This window comes from Falco cherrug, chromosome 1 (genome assembly GCF_023634085.1).
Source record: "Falco cherrug isolate bFalChe1 chromosome 1, bFalChe1.pri, whole genome shotgun sequence".
NCBI lineage: Eukaryota > Metazoa > Chordata > Aves > Falconiformes > Falconidae > Falco > Falco cherrug.
Genome location: NC_073697.1, coordinates 99,307,156 through 99,328,371, shown reverse-complemented (window position 1 = coordinate 99,328,371; position 21,216 = coordinate 99,307,156). Strand labels below are relative to the sequence as shown.

The window sequence follows — 21,216 nt, the reverse complement described above, 5'->3', positions numbered from 1 at the left end:
AGCAACTGCAGCTGCTAAAGAAGGGAAAGGGAGAAAGTATTTCAGAAAATTCTCCTGGTCTGTGAGCAGTTAACTCCCCTGAAGCGTAGTAATTGGTGTACTGGAGTTCTGAAAAGAATCTCACTCCTCTAAATTACCAGAAATCAACAAATCCTAACTCGTCTCTAGGTGTCAATTTATGGCAAGTACTCAGGCGACTTAGAATCAAAATTTACTTCCAGCCTCCTCACTCCAGGTTCTCTGGGCACGCAACCTGCCATTTCTTTCTTACATGGGAAGAGAGAAGTACCAACTCCAACCGCAGGTGCTGGCGTCGCTTGGCATTACCCTGGCGCACACCTCAGAGTGCACGCTGAAGGGTGAGAACACCGCAGGCCAAGGAAGCGATTCAAGGTCCTTCAAAGTTTTTGCCGATTACACCAGCCTCTTCTGGTCCATCTGCCTTTTGTTCCTGTTGCATTTTGCTACTAGACTGAACCATTTCACCCTGTTCTCTTGATAATAAAGATGGATTGTTCTGTGCCGTACAGCAGTAGCGTGGATTATTTTCATTATTAGGTTACCTGGGGTTCACATCTCAGCAGCTGACTCTCTTCAAAAGACTGAAAATCACTTCAGAAAATGCTTAGTTTAGTCAAGCAGAAAAAGCTCTTTTCACAGGGGTATAATCCAGGCTGAAACACCAAGGAGAGGGCTTTGAAAAATGAGGATATACCTATCTGGAACCTACCACTTCTGACAGGAGAAGCAGGTGAGAAAAACTGGTTGCTTAAGACTAATTAGAGAGTTGTAGCACAATTTTGTTCAAGGAGATGCAGAACTGAAATGAAGATAAGGAAAGAGCCTTCAGCATTTATTACTGGCAACTGCATTCATGAGGGGTAAGGGGGGGAGGTGATCACACAGGCCAAATTGTCTGAGGGCTGTAGGTGCCTGTTACTAATTACAAATCATTCAGAGGTACCACAAAATGATCCAAGAGGTTAATACAAGATTAGGGCTAATCTTGTTGTGATAGAGTGCCCTCTCAAGCACTGACATCTGAGCTAGGACGTAGGGAACAGACGCTTGCAGAGACCCCGGCCCCACGCTGGTTGCAGGGAACACGGGACACTGCACTGCATGTTTTGCTCCTTGCGATCCATCACCCTTGCTTCCAGGCACTCATTTGTAAGTATTTTCTTCACACACACAAAAAAATATCTCTTGGAGTAGTATTTCCCTAATACCAAGGGGGTAGATTAGATGGCCTTCAAAGCTTCTTTCCAACCCAAACCATTCTGTGACTGCATGGCTCTGCAACACAGCCACAGACGAGCAGGAACATGGGAGGCAGCCAGCATTCCCACCAAAGGTTTGCCTGCAGTGCAGAGAGGGGTACGCCAGGAATGTGTATGGAAAATAAACCCACCAAGAAACACTCATTTTTGGAAGGCATGCAAGTGTATGTCTGTATTTTCTACCTCATTTAGGGCTTTTGCCCTAAAATTAGGCAGTTCTTTTTTAATTCATAGACCAAGCCTTGTGATAAAACTCCATCCCTTTCCCACCCTTTGGGAAATAAATGGTGAAACACTGCATCGTTCCTTACACTGCTCTTTGGTATTCCAAATGAGAGCCCTACTCCTTACTTAGTAAGAGAAAAGGTGGGGGGAGGGGAGAATGAAAAGCAAAAACAGGGGGTGGGGGTGGAGGAAAAAAAAACCGGGGAAAAAAGGAAAGCGAAAAAAGAGAACAGCATACTGCCCCACTTCATCATCTTGCTTTTTGCAGCATAGCTAGAGAGTCGTTGTTGGCACCCCGATTGTGACTGTAAGCGTTTACACATGCACATTTATACACATAAGAGAGAAAAGGTGCAAGGAAACAAGCACTATCGCAGGGTGAGAGAAGGCCTTGGTGCTGTGCAGGCACAGTTCAGCAACAGCTAGAACATTTGTGTGTTACCAACACTCGTTTGGTCACAAATCCAAAACAAGGCACCATATGGTCTGCTATGAAGAAAACCAACTCCATCCCCACCAAACCCCGGTACGCTCAGTGTCCAACACTTCAACAAGGAAGATGCATGTAGAACACATAAATACTTCCCAGGTCTCCACATGAGGAACTAGAAAGAACCGTCCACACAAGGGTGGGTCTAATATTAAACACAATAACCAGCCAAACTCATCTACAGCAGGAACAAAGAGTGACAAAACATGGGGAAGTAACTAAACCCCCATGGAGGCGGCACTCAGATTCTTCATGGGCACACACTTCAGTCGATATTCTAAAATATTCAGAAATGAGTACGGGGGAGAGGGCAAATCCTTCTTTATTTTGCAAGGGGGAGGCGAATCATACACAGCACCCTACGAGGCAGAGGTGGGGAACTCCCAGATCAAGAAGCCTAAGGATGCGAGCAGGAATCTTCTGGCTAGTGACTGTATTCATCAAGAGAAGCAGTTGTGCCTGTGAAATATTTATGTGATAGTCTTACGGCAAAACAAGTACTTCTGTAGTTTATTGGACAGGAAACAAATCCTAACTGTATCTTACAAATTTTAACTGTATCTTACCAAGGAACGCGTTTGCTTTGGAACTGTTGGTTGTGACTCCGTTATTGGCTTAAGAAGCTTCAGCTCTTCCATTACATGATTCTGAGAAGAAAACATCGTGTTTGGGACCTGCTTCTAATTATGGCTTCCCCCTCCTTTTTTCCATAGGAAGCACAATTACTGCTGCTATGGAGACAAGTGTAATTCAGTCAAGATGTGGGTCAAAGCAATACTTGGGAGGCAAAGATCTACCAAAAAAAGTATCCTTTCTGCTATCTGTCCTCTCCCGGAGAAGAGTCTTCTCTCAGTCTTCCCTTGCTGACTTCCATCACCCTCTGCTGCCTCAAGTAAGAAATTCTAAGAGACAAATAAATCACCTATTTAACACATGCATCACACCAGGACAATAGGGCAACCCATCTGCCCCGCTCGCAAGGCTGGTGACACTGTGGGGATCTGCCCATGCCACGGTGCAGCCACCAGCTGCCACAGGGGGACTGGCACCCTCCCAGGGACAGGTCCAGTCACCTCCGCATAGATATTTCTGCGGATCCTAATGGAACGTAGCTTGAGGTTGAGGGGGAACTTCCTTTCACCTCAGAGCACTGAAACGGTGCCTTATTTCTCAAGGCATGTTATTTATCGCTTAGTAATGGCAGAACTAACTGCATGACAGGCACCTTCCAAGTCTTTAAGGACGGTACTTTTTCCAAAGAATCCACAATACTACACAGTGAGCCAAGAAGAGACATTAAGGGAAGGAAAGTATTATTATCTGGGCATGCTGGAAATTAATTGATTTTAACTAGTACAGGATGGCCCTATACATGCCCATAACAGGAGTGGAGTGCCACCAAGTCACTCCTGTAATTCCAGCCAAGCAGTTTAATATCAAAGGAGAAAATTTCATGTAGATTCCTTCTAAGCAAGGAGAAAATTCACGCAGCCAAGACTGCACATTCATCCATCCCAGCAGGACCATCTCACTCCATCTTTTTCCTTGCCCATCTTTATCCTGAGAATATAAACTGATGGAAATGTCTGTTGCTACAGACGCTGCAGTAAAACCAACTGTTTTTCCACGACTCTTTGGACTTCCTCACCTTACGTCATTATTTACTAGGATGCTCTGAGACTCGTAATCAGTTTAGGCTCTTCTTCCCCACATGTCCTGAGCGCTCATTTTCCAATGCTGTGGATACAGGGGTGATCTGATCAAATTGCAGGTGAAAAGTGCTACCCAGCTTTAAGAGCTCTTGTGTTTCTTCCCTTGAAACAGAGATTCCTGTACACCTCACTGCCTTCAGTTCTCTTTTTTTTCCCCCTAACATCCGTAAGTTACACAGGTCCACTTCTAGCTGGTTACGCTAAAAGGTCTGGCAAGTAGATTTAGCACAGAAAAGAACAAATAAACAGCTGAGAGGAGGAAACTTCTAGTGAGAACCAGCTGTCAAGGAAATCAGTCATTTCTTTAGCGACACTGCTAATTTGATCAAAAAACTTGACAGATACAGTCTGACATCATGCACAGGCGAGACTTTGGGTCAAACTTGCGTCACTGCTCCAAAGCAGACGCAGGCAGCAGGGGGTTGCCCACTGGAGAAGGCAGAAGTGCCCTGTCCCTTTGTAATGCAGTTCCATGGTATCTTTCCGAATGCACAAGTTTAAACAAGCCAATAAACACCCCAAAGGAGGCAGGTTCAACTCGCAGGCTGGTTTTCTTGCTTCTCCTGCCAGAAACAAAGGGGCTGCAGCACAGCGGGGCAGGAGGAGGAGGAGGAGTAAGGAGCTGGAGAGTGAAAGCACACACAGGAAAAGGAGCAACACATCAGGGAGGGGAAGAACAAGAGAACGGAATGTGTGCATGGGCATGCCCATGTCTGCGCATGCTCATGCACGTGTGGGTATCCGTTCTTGCACCCATGCTTCATCGCACTCCGCAGCACCTCGTCCACCCGGTTAAACAGCAGCACTGATGAGCTTCAAAGAACTGGCAGCAATGCTGTGGAGCCAAGAACAAGGATTTAGACCAGGGAATACACAGGGAGTACTGCCAGTCGGACCTCATCAGCGGGGACTTTAGAAATAAATAGTTTTGACGTTAAGTAGCCAAATTCAAAGGCAAGCACAACTCCATTCCATGTTCCAATATTCACAATACTCCCTCACGTCCCCGAGAAATCTTCCCCAGTGCTGTAGGTCTTTGAGGAAACTGTCCCATTTCGCAAGCCCGTGATTTCAGGGGGGGATGCTGCTGCTCATCCCTTCGGAAGCTGCTCTCCCTCCCTCGCCCCCCACCCTGCTGCTGCTTGTTGCCAAGCAACTGGCCACTCCGCAGGGCCTGCCTCCCAATGGCCAGCAGCTTAAGCCATTACCATTTACTGAAAAATAAAAATTTAAGAATGAAACCAGACATGGCTAAAACAGCAAAGCCTACTTTCCTTTAGCGCTTGGATCATTTTGTGGGAACCTTGGAGGCTGCAGTTTGTCCGCAGGCAATAAACCACGGACTCCCAGGAGGGCTGAGGTGGGAACGCATCTCTGGAGGTAGGTCACCTCCTCCAGCCTCCTGCTCGGGCAAGCCACCCCGAGCCATGTCCAGGGGCTTCTGACCACCCCAGGAAGGGGGGTTCCATGGCCTGGGCAGCCTGTGCCACTGCTCGGCTGTGCTTCCCAGGGAAAAAGTGTTCCCTGATGTCCAGAGGGAACCTCCTGGGCACAGGTTCTGTGCTTTGCAGGACACAGAACATACTTTCTAAATGTAAAGAAATGCAAGGTTTAATTTAATTTTTATTTTTTTTTTTAAGTTTTCTCTGAAAGGGCTACACAATAAAACTATTGTGTTGTAAAAGATCTGTTTTGTCTATTCAAAAATTTCTCTTCCACACAGTGGAAATGCAGGTATATTACACCAGCTATCCTACTCCCGAGCCCTGAGATACTCAACAAAAGATCCGGTAACAGTCAGAAACAGCACTTGTAACTCTCTCAGGAGTCTTCTCTTACTGATTTACAATGATAGACAGTCCTACTGCTGAACTTTCTTGTAAAATGTGGAACAGGAATTCCGTTTGTGTCTGTTCACATATTCAGTTGGGACTCTATGAATAAGAGATGTGACACAATTCATCCATATGCAGTATCATCTTTTCCCCAAACCACAGTTGCTAAAGCTACAGAGCAGCCCTTTCCACTGCTACAGCATTTGAGAACAGAGGAAAGGAATAAACAGAACTTCTGTACAACTACAAAGTCTCTACAGATAGACAGGCAATGAGGTCTCAAAAAAAAATCAAATAACTCTTCTTTAGAAAGGTGTTCAAAGAGCAATTCTTTCTTTAGGCTACAGTTAATGTGAATAATAACTTGTCACTGCCATGTCAGAGAGAACCATTTCAAAAGTGGGAAACAACATTCAGGTGCTGTAAAACTGCACAGTATCACTGAAAGCACTGCGGCAGGGGCCGTCTGGACCCTGAGGAGTTACATCGAAGGTTCTTAGAACAGAACGGTTCCAGTTGGAAAGGACCTACAACAACCATCTGGTTGGAGAAGCATATCCAGGTGGAGGTTTACCTTATGTTGTCCTGCTTACAAACACCGCTGTCAGCCCAGATCTGGCCACAAGCTGTCCACAGCCAGCAGATGTGCCTGGCCCGAAGGGTGCAGCACCCCCTCCGCTCTCACAGAGCCCAGACTCTCAAAAAGGGGGTGTCTCTATCAGATGAGTAGTTGTAGATGTAGTCTAGGCCACTTCACCACCATGACGGCGGGTTTCTGACGCAGTTTTATTTAACTTCGCTACTTTGGCCAGTAAGCTTAGGGGAGCTCATCAAAATAAGAACATAAGAACCTGCCAGTGATGAAGGCAAGTCTCGGCCGGCTCCATCCTGCAGCACGGAGGCCAGCACGCCACTACAGCACAAAACACTTATGCAGAACCTGACTTGCAATGACATTTTTCAGCATAAAGTTGTGAGAGCATTTAAGAGTAACTAGGACAGCTGTTGGCTCCAGCCTAAAAATACGAAGAATATAGCTACTTCATTTAACTTTGTGTGTTCAAGCATTCAGCATGAAAGAACATAAGGCTTAGAGAGGTACTGACATTTTTCTGCATGGAGAAACAGAAGGACCCAACCATGCAGCAATTTCCATCCAAGGCCTGACAGGAAAGGTGAGGGGTAAGTTATTTGCAAGAACCAAAAATAAGAAAATATTTGATCCGTGTCTACATAAAAGTGGTTACTGATGATAAAAGATTAATTTTAAATACTTTCTAAAGCAAAACCAAACTGGCTAATGAAAGATTATGTAAACAGACATTTGCTCCGTAATCTATTCTTGCAATTAGCCTCTTTTCTTACTAGACTTATTACAAGGGGTGATCTATTACAAGGGATGAACTCACAGCAGACCCAAAACGACAAACTCTACTTGAAGCGTCACCTGTACTCACTTTACCTTCCTTTTTCTCCAGCGCAGATTTTGCCGTTTTAAAAAAGTGAGATTAGCAGTGGATGCCGCTGAAAGAGAGGGTCCTTGCACATGCACAAAGCAGACAGAAAAGAGTGAGTAATGTTATAACACTCTCCGCAACATCATTTCTGACACATCTGAAATCCTCAGAATAAAGATTACTTCTTGCGTCCACAGCAGAACCCAGTGCCCAGGCTCCACAAGCCACTTCATGTAGGACCCCTGCTTTGACTACCAGCCAGCTGGGACTATCAGCCAGAACTGCTTAATGCCAGCTGAAGATGCAGCTCCTCTCATGCAAATGCCATCTGAACAGACCACCAAGCAGCCAGCAACTTCTCACAAACCTACCCTTTTTCAAACCAGTGACCTGTGTGTGAATGTCTAAATCTATACATTACCAGTCCCCTCAGACATCCAACCAACCTGAAACTTTTTTTTTTTAAAATCTTTATGTTAAACCAAATCACACTGAGCTTGTACCATGATAATACAGAGCACGTTGTAATGCAGGTCGGTAGTTGGTAGAGGTCTTTTCAAGCTGTGCCATGGCAAGTAAAGCTGTCATTAGACTTGAAAGGATCAATAATTTGTTTTATTTGCTAAGTTTACAGACAGACCTTTAAAATTAAGTCTTGCCATTAAAAAAAGATCTGGTTTATGCTCCTGGACTTCATAAAACTGTGATTAATTCAAAGCAAGGAATTTTTTTTCCTTTTGAAACCAGCACATCAGCAGAGGAAAACATGGCCATACTTCCTTTCCAGAGTTAGCTTTGAGGAAGCATATTAACGGTAAAATTCCTTTATACCATTTCCTTTCTTCAATTCACATAATCACACAGTTAGAAGTAACTACTTTAATGACTGACAGTTCCAGGCTCCTGTGACTTGAGCATTAGTATGCACAGAAACCAAGGCTTTATCCAGTTCAAACTGCTGAACAGTCACTACGAGCAAACGTAAAAGGAATAAAGGAATAAAAATAATGTAATGACCTTCTCTGTTACTTCTAAAAAAGGATTCTTTTCTAGCCATGTGTAAATCAGTTCATCAGCAGTTTCGCATCGAAAGTTCTACTGATGCAAACCAATTAAACCTTGATACTCAATGGCAAAACCAACTGCAGAGCAACTGGGAACTGAAAGAGGTAAGAATTATAACCAAAAGTCTTGAATAGCTGCAAAACACACCATTTTCATCTTTTACTATGTAGATTCTACCACAGATAGGATGATCACGATAACATTTTATTCCAGTTCTAAGGCAGCCTTGCTATTCCTCTGCTATTGCACCCATTTCCAAGCACTTCACCAGGCAGTTACTGATAATCTAGAAACAGCACAGAAAACATAAATAGAACTGAAAATGTAATAAAGGAATCATATATGGAAAAAAAGATGTGGCAAGAATCTTTAACCTGATAACGCTGCAGCTCTGGCAGCAGATATTGGATGCGTGTCAGAGATTAAAAGAGCAAGTGGGAATGAATTACTCAACTGCTACAAGTAAAAATAAGAAAGGGCAAGAATGAACTAAAATTTACTACGTAGATTCTATCATGGATAGGATGAGGGATGGAAAAGGCCCTCTAGATCTTGAATTTCCCTGTTACATGTGATGCCTTCTTTATGTGCTGCATATACAAGCGATGACAGACAAGTGAAACACAAATTAGTGTGATCTATTCTCTCTGCCTGGTCACAGACTCTTACTCTGTTCTACGTGACAACGCAGCGGGCTGTCAGGAATGGGGTGACTCAGTTTTCCACATCACTACCCAACTGCCATTCTGTAAGTGTCATAATTTAGGTAAAGTGCTGCCAATAAGCTCATATTTGCACGTAGGAGAAGCTTACTATTATTCTTCTAGTTAAAAAGCCCCTTCTAATTAACCTGCGTAAAGGCTTAGGCCAAACAAGCATAACTTGAAAGTCCAAAACCTAAACCAATTTTACAATGGTTTATTCCAAATCATTGAAGCCTCAATTAAAAGAAAAGAGAAAAGAAAAGAGAAAAGAGAGAAAAGAGAAAAGAGAAAAGAGAAAGAGAGGAGAGAGAGGAGAGAGGAGAGAGGAGAGGAGAGAGGAGAGAGGAAGAGAGGAGAGGAGAGAGGAGAGGAGAGAGGAGAGAGGAGAGAGGAGAGAGGAGAGAGGAGAGAGGAGAGAGGAGAGAGGAGAGGAGAGAGGAGAGAGGAGGAGAGAGAGAGAGGAGAGAGGAGAGAGGAGAGAGGAGAGAGGAGAGAGGAGAGAGGAGAGAAGAGAGAAGAGAGAAGAGAAGAAGGAGAGAAAAGAGAGAAGAGAGAAGAGAAGAGAGAAAAAAGGAAAGAGAAAAGAAAAGAAAAAAAGAAAAAAAAAAAAGAAACACGAAAATAAAAAAGACAAAAAGGAAAAAGAAGAGGGCGAGGGAGAAAAAAAAAGGGGGGGAGTTCTTGTTGCTGGACTGAACTGAGCTGCTACAGGAACCACATACCAGAACAGACAGGTTTTCCCTAAATCCCGTAGCCTGGCCTACTAAAATCAGCCATTTAGCTTGCTTGGTCAGGATCCTTCTGGCACAACAGACAAAATCAGTCCAATCAGTCTGGAAACATACCTCCCACAGATCTTCCTTCTATAGAGTGATATATGTGCCTTGTATATGAGGAAGAAAAACCCCCTTCTGATGCCACTTGGTAAAAGTTCATGCCTTGGAGCCTGAAGCCTGGGAGCATTTACCATGTCTGTCCAAGCACAGTGACATTTACAGGGCTGTGCTCTTCCTTATTAAAATGGCACAGAACATCATTGGCCTCCTTAGTTGGAAGCTGAGGAGCAGCGATGCATACGCTGACAGGGTCTCTCTGCCCGCCGCTAGTTACCGTCTGCCTGGCAGAGGTGCCCGGTATCCCAGCGAGGAGGGAAGCGGATCCCTTTTGTGGTGCATGGTCCTCAAAAACTCAGCAGAAGAACAGTTTCTACTCAATGAGCATAAAATACAAATCTCCCCCCAAGTCACAGATGTCACATTCCTCTGAGGCAGTGATCAGGGCACATCTCAAACAGATCTTTCCGAAACAGCACAGCTCCAAAGGTTTCAGAGTGGCAATTTCTGTGCGTAACTGTTACAGGAGACTTGTTTGTAGTCTTGTATACAGACCAGCAAGATTACAATACCATCAGTTAGCAATAATCCTTTTAGCAGGAAAAACCATCAGTAAACATGAAAAATAGCACAAATATACAAAACAGAATAAAGCTCTCAAGCTTGAAATGCTGTCCCATTTGGATAAGGAATTTCTGACCTTCTGTAGGCGTTCTCCTGCTGCTGCCTTCCAGCAGCTGCCCTCCTCCCTTTAATCTCTCACAGCCAGTGCAAAAAGGAAGAAGCAAAGCCAAATTTAACTCTTGGCACACCAGTGACCAGGTAACATATACTGTACTGGACACCAATATTCTTAGCTGACATCAAAATCTAGAATGAAATTCTATTTTTGCCCCAAAATACAGAAAAAACATAAACCCACCTTTGGTTTTACTGCATGTGAAGCACTGTTGGGTAAGAGATGGAAATCACTCCTGGAAGCCTGGTGAGCTGTAGAGAGGGCTGTGCATCAGCAAAGAGAGCAGTGCCTGGCACCAGAAGCCTCTGCCATAATAACGCTGTGACCATCCGTAATAGGAAGCAAATGAAAAGTGGAAACTGGAGTGAATGGACTCCTTTCATTCTCCTCTGCTGCAAATAATTCACACTAAGATGCTCTAGAAATGTTCTCTGGGTAAAACAGGAGCTTCCCAGAGCTCACCTCTGAACAACAGAAAAGCCCTGACTAAGGCCTTCCATACGGAGGGCTCCCAAGAGCAGAAACCTGGGGTTTAGGGGTGAGAAACCCTACAGAGTCTATTTTACTGTGGCTGAGACCAGGCTCCGCACAGGACATGCTTATATCATTTCTTAGTATCTTTATAAAGATGGTTTTTCCATTTCTCAAAGTGCGTTCCAGCACACACATCTGGCAGCGCGCTGCAGTGCGAACAGCATTTACTAGCTCTCCGTGCATATGTTATGCATCCAATGACATCATGCACTCCTCGGCTTGCCAAGGCTCAGTCTCTACTGTACAGACCACCAAAACAGAGCCTTGGAATCCCCATGGGGAAAAAGGGCTGACTTCCAACCCAAAAGGTTTTCCCCTTGCAAATCCTTGCTTAATACTTCATCTGTTGTGCCGTGTTCTCTTCGGCTCACACCCATTCTACTTCCCCATCTACTCAAAAACAGTTTTCAAATCATTTCTAAATTGCTTATGTTTTATCCTGCCTGTAAACATTTTCTCTTTGCACAAGGCCTTAAGCTCTCTGAATGGAACATGCTTTTTTCCTTTTCTTCACAGTGGGTTTTTAACTCTTTAGCAACCTGAAAACTGGAAAATCTGCATTTCCCCAAACCCCCTACGTTATTTTTCCTTTGCTATGGGTAACACTGGCGATGCAGGACAGGCTCATTGTTCTCTGGAGATGAGATCAATGGCTCACCTCGCGTAATGCTCATCACTTATCATTGTCTCCACGGCGAGGAAGCTCTCTAGTGCACTTAAGAAAATAGGTTTTACCTTGCAGGGCAAATCGGAAGAAAAATAATTCTATTATCTGAAAAATGTTTGTGTTCAGCCATAACTAAATCTTTCAAAACCTTTTAAAGGCAGATAGACATATGCCAAGACCAAAGGCCCATGACCTACACGCTCACCTGTGATGTGGAAAGCCCCGAGCTCAGGAACAGCTGCAAGGTTAGACCGAAGCCCACCCACCTCAGCAGCCTGGCTCAGACAGTGGCGACTTGACGATGCCTACAACTCCAGGCAAGTCTAAAGCAACCCTTTGCAACACTCAGCCAGCTCCTGGCAACCTCGCATTTTTGGGACTTCCTAAGGCACATCCGGACCATTACGTATCATGCTCTTCAACAGTCTTCTCATCTATGAATTTATCTAATTAATAGTGGAACCCAAATACTTCTGCAAGCTTCTACCACACCCTACGCTTGCATATCCCACCGGGTAATTAAGTTGTGTGTGGAAAAAACACCCTATTTCCACACCCGCAGCCTGAAAGCTGATGGCAGCACTGAAATTCAGCCATTACAGCCCTCACCACACGCGCATAACCAAAAGAGACATTTTCTTCCATTCGCAACTTGACCTACAGTGACGCTGAACCCTCACTGCCTGCTTCCCTGAACTAGCTGTCCTCCAGTCTCTGACTTGAATAGCTTATCAGAAAAATACCTAGAAAGCTACGATTTAATTTCTTTTAACCTATTGCTTAATCATTTCATTAGGTGCCCTATTCTTCTTGTACTACAAAAAAACTCTAAATAATCATTTCTTATTCTCTACACATTGATGAGTTTATAGACCTTTTCAAGATTATCCCAATTATCTTTTTATTCTCTACACATTGATGAGTTTATAGACCTTTTCAAGATTATCCCAGTTATCTTTTTCCTGAGCTGAACAGTCCCAAGTCTATTTAGCATCTCCCTACATGAAAGCCTTTCTACACCCTCAATATACTTTCCACTGTATTACTTGAAGCTCTAATATCTCTTTTTTTTGAAATGGACAGATACTGCATTCAAAGCATTCAAGAAGACAGAAATACCTTATTTTTGTCCTCTCTTTTTTTCCCAGTTATTCCTGAGATTCTACCTGGGGGCAAGGAGGTTAGGAGGACTGGAAAGCGGGATAACTGCTGGTCAGGCATCAACTGGAGTTTCAGGGAACCACCCATACAGACTTCAAGCGTGTGTCCCACCTGAAAGCCATGTGGCGACAGCTAACTTAAAAGCCTGTCACAACGTCTGTGCAGTCAGGGTTGGGTTTTTCCCCACGAGCATTACTTTGCACTTACCAGCAGTCAATACCCTAAAATCTTACCACCCAGTCATTCAATGAATTGTTTCTCCACAAGCCTTCACGTTTTGATGTTTTTTTCTTCCAAGTTCACCATTACAGTCATCAATTTTTATTTAATCTAGCTACAAGGATGCTGAATTCTGTCGCGGTTACAAAGTACCTTTCTGAGAGTCACATCCTGAATACAGTCTTGCCAACTGTTCGGGACTTTGTTCTTTTAACACTTAAAATAGATGGAATAGAGCCAGTCAAAAGCATTTTTCAGTGAAGTTGTCATAGATTGAAAACACCGCCTTATAAAATTTAGTTTTTCATGGGAGTTGCTGTTTCAATGCAAAATTAATAAAGGGATTTTTTTCACATCCAGGAAGATTAAAGGAGACAAAAAGATACCAAGAGATCTGATAACCCAATGTTTAAAGAATTCACCTAGAAAACTGGGAAAAGAAACAAGTAGTAACTTGAGAAATGCATCTCCAGCATCTCTGGTGAAGGTCTTAAAAAGCTGTAAGATTCAGTCTATCACTCAATAAATAAATATTTATAATCAGTGGTATGTACCCTAACTGGTGCTGGGTTTTAGAGTCAGTCTTTCTCAAGTTTCCTTCTTATACCTCTTTATTTTCCCATCTAGCAAAGTGTCAGATGGAGCCACCACCATGAATTTGCACAAGTTCCAAGGAGGATCCGGTTCGGGGTCACAGAAATTTAAGCTGGCTGTTGCCCACTTTTCTTCTTGTTACCTGTAGCTCCCAAAAAATAATAGCTGCAGCCAAAAGATCTGAGAAACTTCAGCAATCTTCAAAGTTGCTGCTTTATCTCAACAAGTGACAGACAATTCCTTCCTCTTATTCCACACTTTGCACCAAACCCCTTGCCCCTCCAAATTCTACCTCAAGACATTATAAAGCTCTGGCTGAGCTTTTTTTTTTCTTTGAGGTAGTCGGGAAAGGTGGGCAAGACACACTGAATGCAAACAAATATTTATTTTTGCTTTCTAATGTGACACCATCAGTAAGTACAGTATAGAAACGAAAGCAAACTAACTGTCATTTATTCCTTCTTTATTTCTAAGCTACAACATAATAGGAGGATTGATTGGGTTTAAAGGACTCGGGACACACTGACACATAGTTTCAGGTTTAGAAAACAGTCTACCAGGGGCAAAAGCAAAGAGGCAACTTGTAACCACTTTGCTAGGAGGGGAAAGATGTTAGCAACATGTTAAATGAGAAAATACTGTTTTCCTACTTCAGCATCCCCATTGTGTTTGAAGACTTCCCTGAACAATAATACATCCTAAGGACCTGCAGTACAAGTTAGCATATAACCCTCTAAAGGGTACATATTCCACTATACATGAACTGGCTGCACCGTATTATTTAAGAAGTTTGTACTTTGTGCTTATTATCCATTAGGTCAAGAATACCTGAAGGACTTCTAAAGCCAGTAATTCATAGCTATTTATCACTTACTTTTCCTTTGGTTTACTTCCTATCACTTTTGCACACATTGAGGGATACCATATGTACACACGTATGTATTCACACACACAAAGACATACAAACACATGCATTTTCTTGAAGCTTTTCCAATCTCATTGCAAAAGAAAGAGGAAAAAGACCTATCGAAGAACAGGTTTATTTATCATGCCATTTCACAAAGCTGCCTGAAAACGTTAAGTAAGAGCACATACAGGCACTAGCATATTTCATGTGGATGCTGCCTTTTCTTAAGGTGCCTTTTTTTCTGCTCATTTCTTACAGCAGAAACACACTGTGCATGAGCCTTCACTTGAGTCAAACAAGGAGGAGGATAAATCCCACCACTAGACCCAGGACAGGAGCTTGGTCTCTCAGATCTGCTAGAGCTCTGAGGCTGACAGAGAGAAGTCAATAGTCATCATAGTCTAGCCTGTCATGAAATGAAGACAGTAGCTCTAGGTAATTGAGGAAAGTTTTATGTGAGCCCAGAATTTTTGAAAAGAGCAGTCAGTGTTTTAATAACAGCATCTGAGCAACGCTAAGCCAAATGTAAGACCAAAGGGCAAGAAGCAGCTGGAAACCACTTGCTTGAATGACAAGCTCTGGAGTGCTGTAAATGCAGAAGGTTGTGCAGTTTTCAGCGCTCTGGCGTGGGATGCCACTCTGATTTCCTCATTTTCATCTCAAGTACATGGAAAAAACTAGCAGGGACTTACCCACTCCTTGCAGGACACTGTGTTGCCAGGACAGCGACAGAGGCAACATGAACAACCTCTAACTGGTTTACTAGAGCTCTCTCTCACATTACAGCGAAGAACTGATACCATGAATGCGTTTGTCTACCTCTGTATACACATACTGCCTCCCACTACCACAGAAATTCTGGGATTTACCAGAACTTGCTCTCTGTTTCACCTCCTTTTATCAATCCCAAAAAGGCCAGTCAGAAGGAAACACATACACAGATACTGCAACCGGGAACAAAATAATGATGAGAGGTAAGCAAAGACTGTAAGCTTTCCCTGCAACAATCTCTAACAGAGGTGAAAAACACAGTTTACAGGTCTGATTCCAACTCAAACAGGCTTAATTGTGAACTCGAAAGCAGCTCAAAAGGTGGAGAAAAAGCACAACAGATTGAGGTTTCAAAATGAACAATTCTATTTTCCTCTCATGCAAAACAGTTTCATGTGCAACAGAGCCAACTCACTCATCAGTCAAGGGTCACTCCAAGGTTACCCACAGAAATATGACAAAAGCTAGAAGCTAGATCTATCACAAATTAACAAGCATGTTGGCTCAAGGCAACGGCAGCCCATAAATCCCCTTCTCCCAAGATACTACTTGCATTTCTAGATCTAGCGATTCTGTTGAAATCTCCCTTGCTTGCCACCAAAGTGTTTCCAGATATCAGTCTAATGTTCCAGAACCGAAAAATGAGGGCATTTCCATGATGTCAAGTCACCCTGCTTCTAAATGAAAAAGCGATTTTTTCCTATTTCCTATGCTAACTAAAAGGCTTCCAAGCTTCAGCAGCTGCACTTGGCAGCAGTCAACTGTACTTACTAATTGCAGCTACTGACGGTTGCTTCAGACTGCTCTTTAACAGGTCAACTGCAGAGACACAGTTAATGCCAACAACCTAAACAGGCAAAAGAACAGGTCTAAGAGCAATTAGTTAAGCCCGGCATTTCCAAAGTAGTTGGGCCTGATGAAATCCAGGTTAGCAATGTAGAGAGAACAGACTAAGAGCAATATGTATTCCTGAAAGATGGTGGGATTAACATTAATTCCTGGAAAAACACCGGAATAAGAAATCTCACAAATATCCTTACAAGGATATGGAAAACCCCATGACATGCTTAACCAGTAGCTAAGTGTGTTTGGTTTTTTTATCCAGCACAGATCTCAAGCTAAACTAATTTCTTCCTTTAACATGGTAACTGCATTAAGGATAGGAAAATTACAGTAGGTGTTGCGCTTTCACTGTAGCAGGGCTTTTTGACAGTACTACAGATGCCTCAAATATAAGAGAAATGTGGTCAAACAGCACGATGCAGAGAAGCTTGGTAAAGTGCAGACACAGAGTTACCCAGAAACAGTTCACTATCAAATGAAATAAGTACCAGTGAGAAGTGAAGAGGTTTAGGCTTGATCAGTAATTAATCGATACCTACTCAAACAGCTTACGTGATAAAATGGAAGGTATTTTTATTAATTTGTAAATCATGACAAGTTAGGCAAAACTAAAAGCATTACTAAAGACAGGGTCAGAACAGAGGATTTTTTAAGAAAATGATAAATTGCTGTTAAAACCAATCAACAAAATTCAATAAAGGATAAAACAATTTCATGAAGAAAAAACTATGTAAATAAAACAACTGACTATGCAGCAGTACTAATTGAAAATTTAAAACAAGAAAATATAGCAGATTGATTTTTAACAATGTGATAGTATAGCAAAAAAGGGCAAATCTCTACATAGGATGCATTTACATAATTATAAACTTAAGGCATAGAGTAATTATTCCATTCCACCAAGCAGTGGAGAGCCTACTGGCTACATCAGTCAATCAAGTTTTGTGCAATTAAAACGAACATGAGAGAAGATAAAAAATACACCATCTTGAGAAACACAACACAAAAATATTGTCAATTAGAATTCAGAACAGGTAAAAAAGTTAAAAATAATAGAGAAACATTTCTGAAATTGACTTCAAGAGGCCATCTATCTAATCCTGCAGCGGAAAGGTGTCATCACCAAGGCCTGCACTGTATTTAACAGAAGCTTGTTCCACCTCATCTTAAACACCTTGCTTCGTTGGTATTTAAGAAATCAAAAATCACAAGAAGCAATCACTCCTGCTTCTTCCAAAATTTCTTTTTGACTGGAAAACGTATCATGCAGAAGCTCTTTTACCAACCGCTGCACTCCGCACAGGATACCCCTAGGCACCAAATCATGCCATGTACGGATCAGTATCCACAGAAACATTCTGAAAGAGTAAATGGTTTCTTCAGATTGTTTGGAAATCAAAAAACGTTCACATGAAACGGATTTACACTCACTCGTAACAACTACTTTAAAAGGATCCGCTATCCACTGATCAGCTGATAATTTATTCTGCCCATCCTGACTCACCTGCAGAGTCCCTTTTCACCCAGTATTATGCCACATAACGAATGATTATTCTAGCATTTTTTCCAGTCATGACTAGTGTTTAAACTAAACCGTTTGCTTCATATTTGTAAAGACAGATATGTATTTGTTTATAACTATGTAGTGCTCCACAGTTCCACACTGAAATACAGACGTTTTGTTTCCATTTCCTCTTCAATGAGAAAAATCTCAGATTGTCACATACGATACTCCAGTGATTATGTATTTTCTATTTTACTTTTGATGGGGAAACACACACATTATACAAAGAGAATCCCAATCGCAGATAAAGTAAAAAGACCTTAGAAATACCAGATTTAAAAGACACTGAAACAAGGAAGAGATCCTAAGGGTCAGCCTTGCACTCCTAAACTTATTGTTACAGGGTTAGTTTGTTTTAACAACACATCAGGGAGTTCTGAATATTTCTGGTCCTTCCTCACTTGTACCAGCAATTCAGGGGGAAAAAACGTAGCGCATGTCAGAGGAATGGAATTTGTGTTCCTGAATTTCAGTCCTGTATCTGTTTTCATGGCAAGTTACTCCTGACAGAGTCTTTATAGAAGGTTTAAAGAAAAACTTATCCTGTTATCTTACAGATGGAGCACTAATGTGTTTAATTAGAATGCGGTGCAGCAACCCTAGATGGAGACATAGCCCAACATGATTAATTACCCTGTTGGAATGGCTACAGCAAAATAGAGGGGGCTAACGAGGCCATCGTTTAATAGCTGCATCCACTCACCTTTCCCCACGTGCACCAACCATATGCTTGGCTATCACTGTGACAGCTGTGGACGGTGTAGGTACCAGCTCAATAGAAGATAATCTTAATTCATCACCTTCTCTATTAGCAATTACCCTTGTTCTTTTCAAAATCAAGGTCGGTTTTATTTAGCAAATTTATCTTTCAGAACAGTGTCAAAGTTCTGAGTACTACTCATTACTCAGCTAGTATTTAGTTACATAAAAACTGGAATCTTCACAGGATTCTTATTTCCCAGCTAAGTTTATAACCACGTCCAATCAAACTAATTCAAAAATTATCTCGATTAACCCTTTGAAATGCATCAGCCCGTTTCCCCACTTCACTCACAGTTACAACAATAACAAAAAAATTGAGTTGAAAATATATTTGCTTGATTATTTGTACATTTGCTTGATTACTTTTCAGGACATCTTGTAGAGCTACTTGACTATAAAAGATATCTGAAGCAAATCTGGAAAGCAGACTGCAGGTTAACCCACAGCTGCCTGAAGTTTACTGGCAGTATCCTGAAAGCTGTCACGTCCCACAGTTTTAAGATGCCCCTGACGAGGGTTCAGCCACGCACGTTAGGGACCAGAACGCGCCACCCGTATGCCCTGCAGCCCCCGCAGCCAGCACACCGCCCGCTGAACGCACGGCTCTCGGCCCACCTCCCCGTCAGGCACTGAAATGAAAGATTTTCAGTTATAAAATCTCCTCCATATCTGAGGCAGACTGTTGTACACCCCATACAGATGCAAAGCATCTCCACTACACGTTTGCTTTCGGTAGTTCAGGTTTGGACTTGCTGGTCTTTCGAGGTCCCTTCCAGCCCAAGCCATCCTGTGGGTCTGTGATCCTGCGTTCCCGTGCGCAGGGAATGGAGAACTGAAGCTCACAGAGGGTTGAGTTTTGTACTGCTGCGGATGACAGAAATTTCATAATAGTCTTCCCATGGTTTTCAGTATTTAACATGCCCGCAACATGTGGTAGAGGCCTCCTTGCTGGGTATTAAACTTGCTATGCATGCAGTATAGGCATGGTTGGAATGTAAATAGTTCTCACATGGTTATTTCTGATACAGGCCTGTCTATACCACTTAGTATTATTGAAAAGTACTACTAAACCCTACTTACGCCTCTCAGCATCTGCCAAAAAGCTGCATACCACACCAGCTCCAGTTCAGCTCTTCCATTTGCAGCACATCTAATGAGCAGATGGTTAATTTTTGTGAGGGGGGAATAAAAAACAAAACAACTTTTGTTGGTGCAAGTGATTGGGAGAGCTTTAGTTTTTAAAAGCCAGTTGTTTCGGACATCTGCTCAAATTCTTAACTGCAAATTTAGCTTTTTCTACATTACTAGAGAAAAATTCATATCCTGAATTTGTTTTCAAGTAAAATAAAAACCTATTAGATATTGTTGAAATGGTTTTAGATATTTAGCAGTTGGGAAATACTCCAAGACTAACAACAATTTCTTGTGCCTGTTCCTTAAAGTCCTTGTACCTCTTGATCACAAAGGGTATGTGTTTTTCCATCTTTACTATTGCCACCTCATTAAAAGACAGCAGATGAAGTTCCCCTACAACTGTAAGTACCTCATCTTCAGAGTGCATTGCTCAAATACAGTCTTAGACCGAACCTGAAGGCTACACAACACCCAAAGTGTGACTATGTGAACAACACTGCTGTTCACTCCTGTTGTTTCTTGAAACTAGATATAACAAGTATACTGGTTCCCAATTATAATTTTTTCTCAATTCAGCTCAAGAAGCTAGGGTTTTATTCAGACATTGAGGGACTGGGGTGTTCCCCAAAGTAAGGGAAAAAATTAGGTAACAAACTTTCTGTATGTCGTACTGTTAGGATTTTGGGGGTTTGTAGTAATATTGTAGTCATTCTCAGAGGTACCTAAAGTAAATCATAAACACCACCTTTATCTTTACTGTGATAAAATGCAGGAAAATAGGCTAAATGAACATAAAAGCCTCTTTAGAGGCCTCGGCATTTGAAAGAGCAGCTAGCTTACCACAGTTACCTTACTAGAAAAACTGTCTTCATTTCCCAGGTTAATAGAATGAAGATTTGCCACATTCAAGTTGCTTCTTTCTGTTCTACAGTGTGATTTTATAACACATGAATTCACAGAAGCTACAGTAAATTTTTAATTAGTGAAATACAGATGGTTATTTTCATACAAATTTTAAATTTCCCTGTTTCATTAAGCATCAAAACCAACACATTGAACAACACATTTACAAATGCATAAAAATATTTATAGCTCCAGAAATGATTTATCACTGTACTTAACAGTGCTGAGCACTTTACATTACCAAAACTAAAAATTACTTTTCAGGTCTAGTTTAAGCACAATTTTGTGTGGCGAGACAGGAGGAAAAAAAAAAAAAAGGCATCAGCATTTAGGAGGAGAAATTGTGTGAGAGCATAAGAGACAATGGATGTTTCTGAGCCAGAACTGAGTTGCTGGTTTGGATCACTACCTAATAGCTCCAACGCTTACTACTCCTCTACACAGACTTCAGAATCAGTATCATTCTTCAGTGTAGCCAAGCGTGAGACAAAGCAGAACAAATGTGGGAGGGCATGAAATCATACAGTCAACTGATTTCTTTTTTATTCTCTGGAACATTAATTTAGGGTCTTTAAAAAGCTATGTTTACTATACACACTCCTCTTATTCACATTCCTTTTCTGCTGCATTCCCTATTCTGTTACAGCTTTCCAAAGCCTTAATGATTGTACATTGCCATACCAAACGCTTCCCTCTGCAATTAAGTGCACATATTTTCTGCTTTTAAACCCTGGAAGGTTCAGAGCTATAGTTGTCCTTTCCCAAACCATCACAGAATCCATTATTTCTAGGCACACTTTCATAGTGCAACCAAATC

General features: G+C 42.1%; 1 protein-coding gene across 2 annotated transcripts in view; it reads right to left on the bottom strand.

Annotated features, from left to right (window-relative positions):
* TTC28 (tetratricopeptide repeat domain 28) overlaps positions 1–21,216 on the bottom strand; it is a 191,512-nt gene that overhangs the window by 134,044 nt on the left and 36,252 nt on the right. The gene's annotated exons all lie outside the window — the stretch shown is intronic.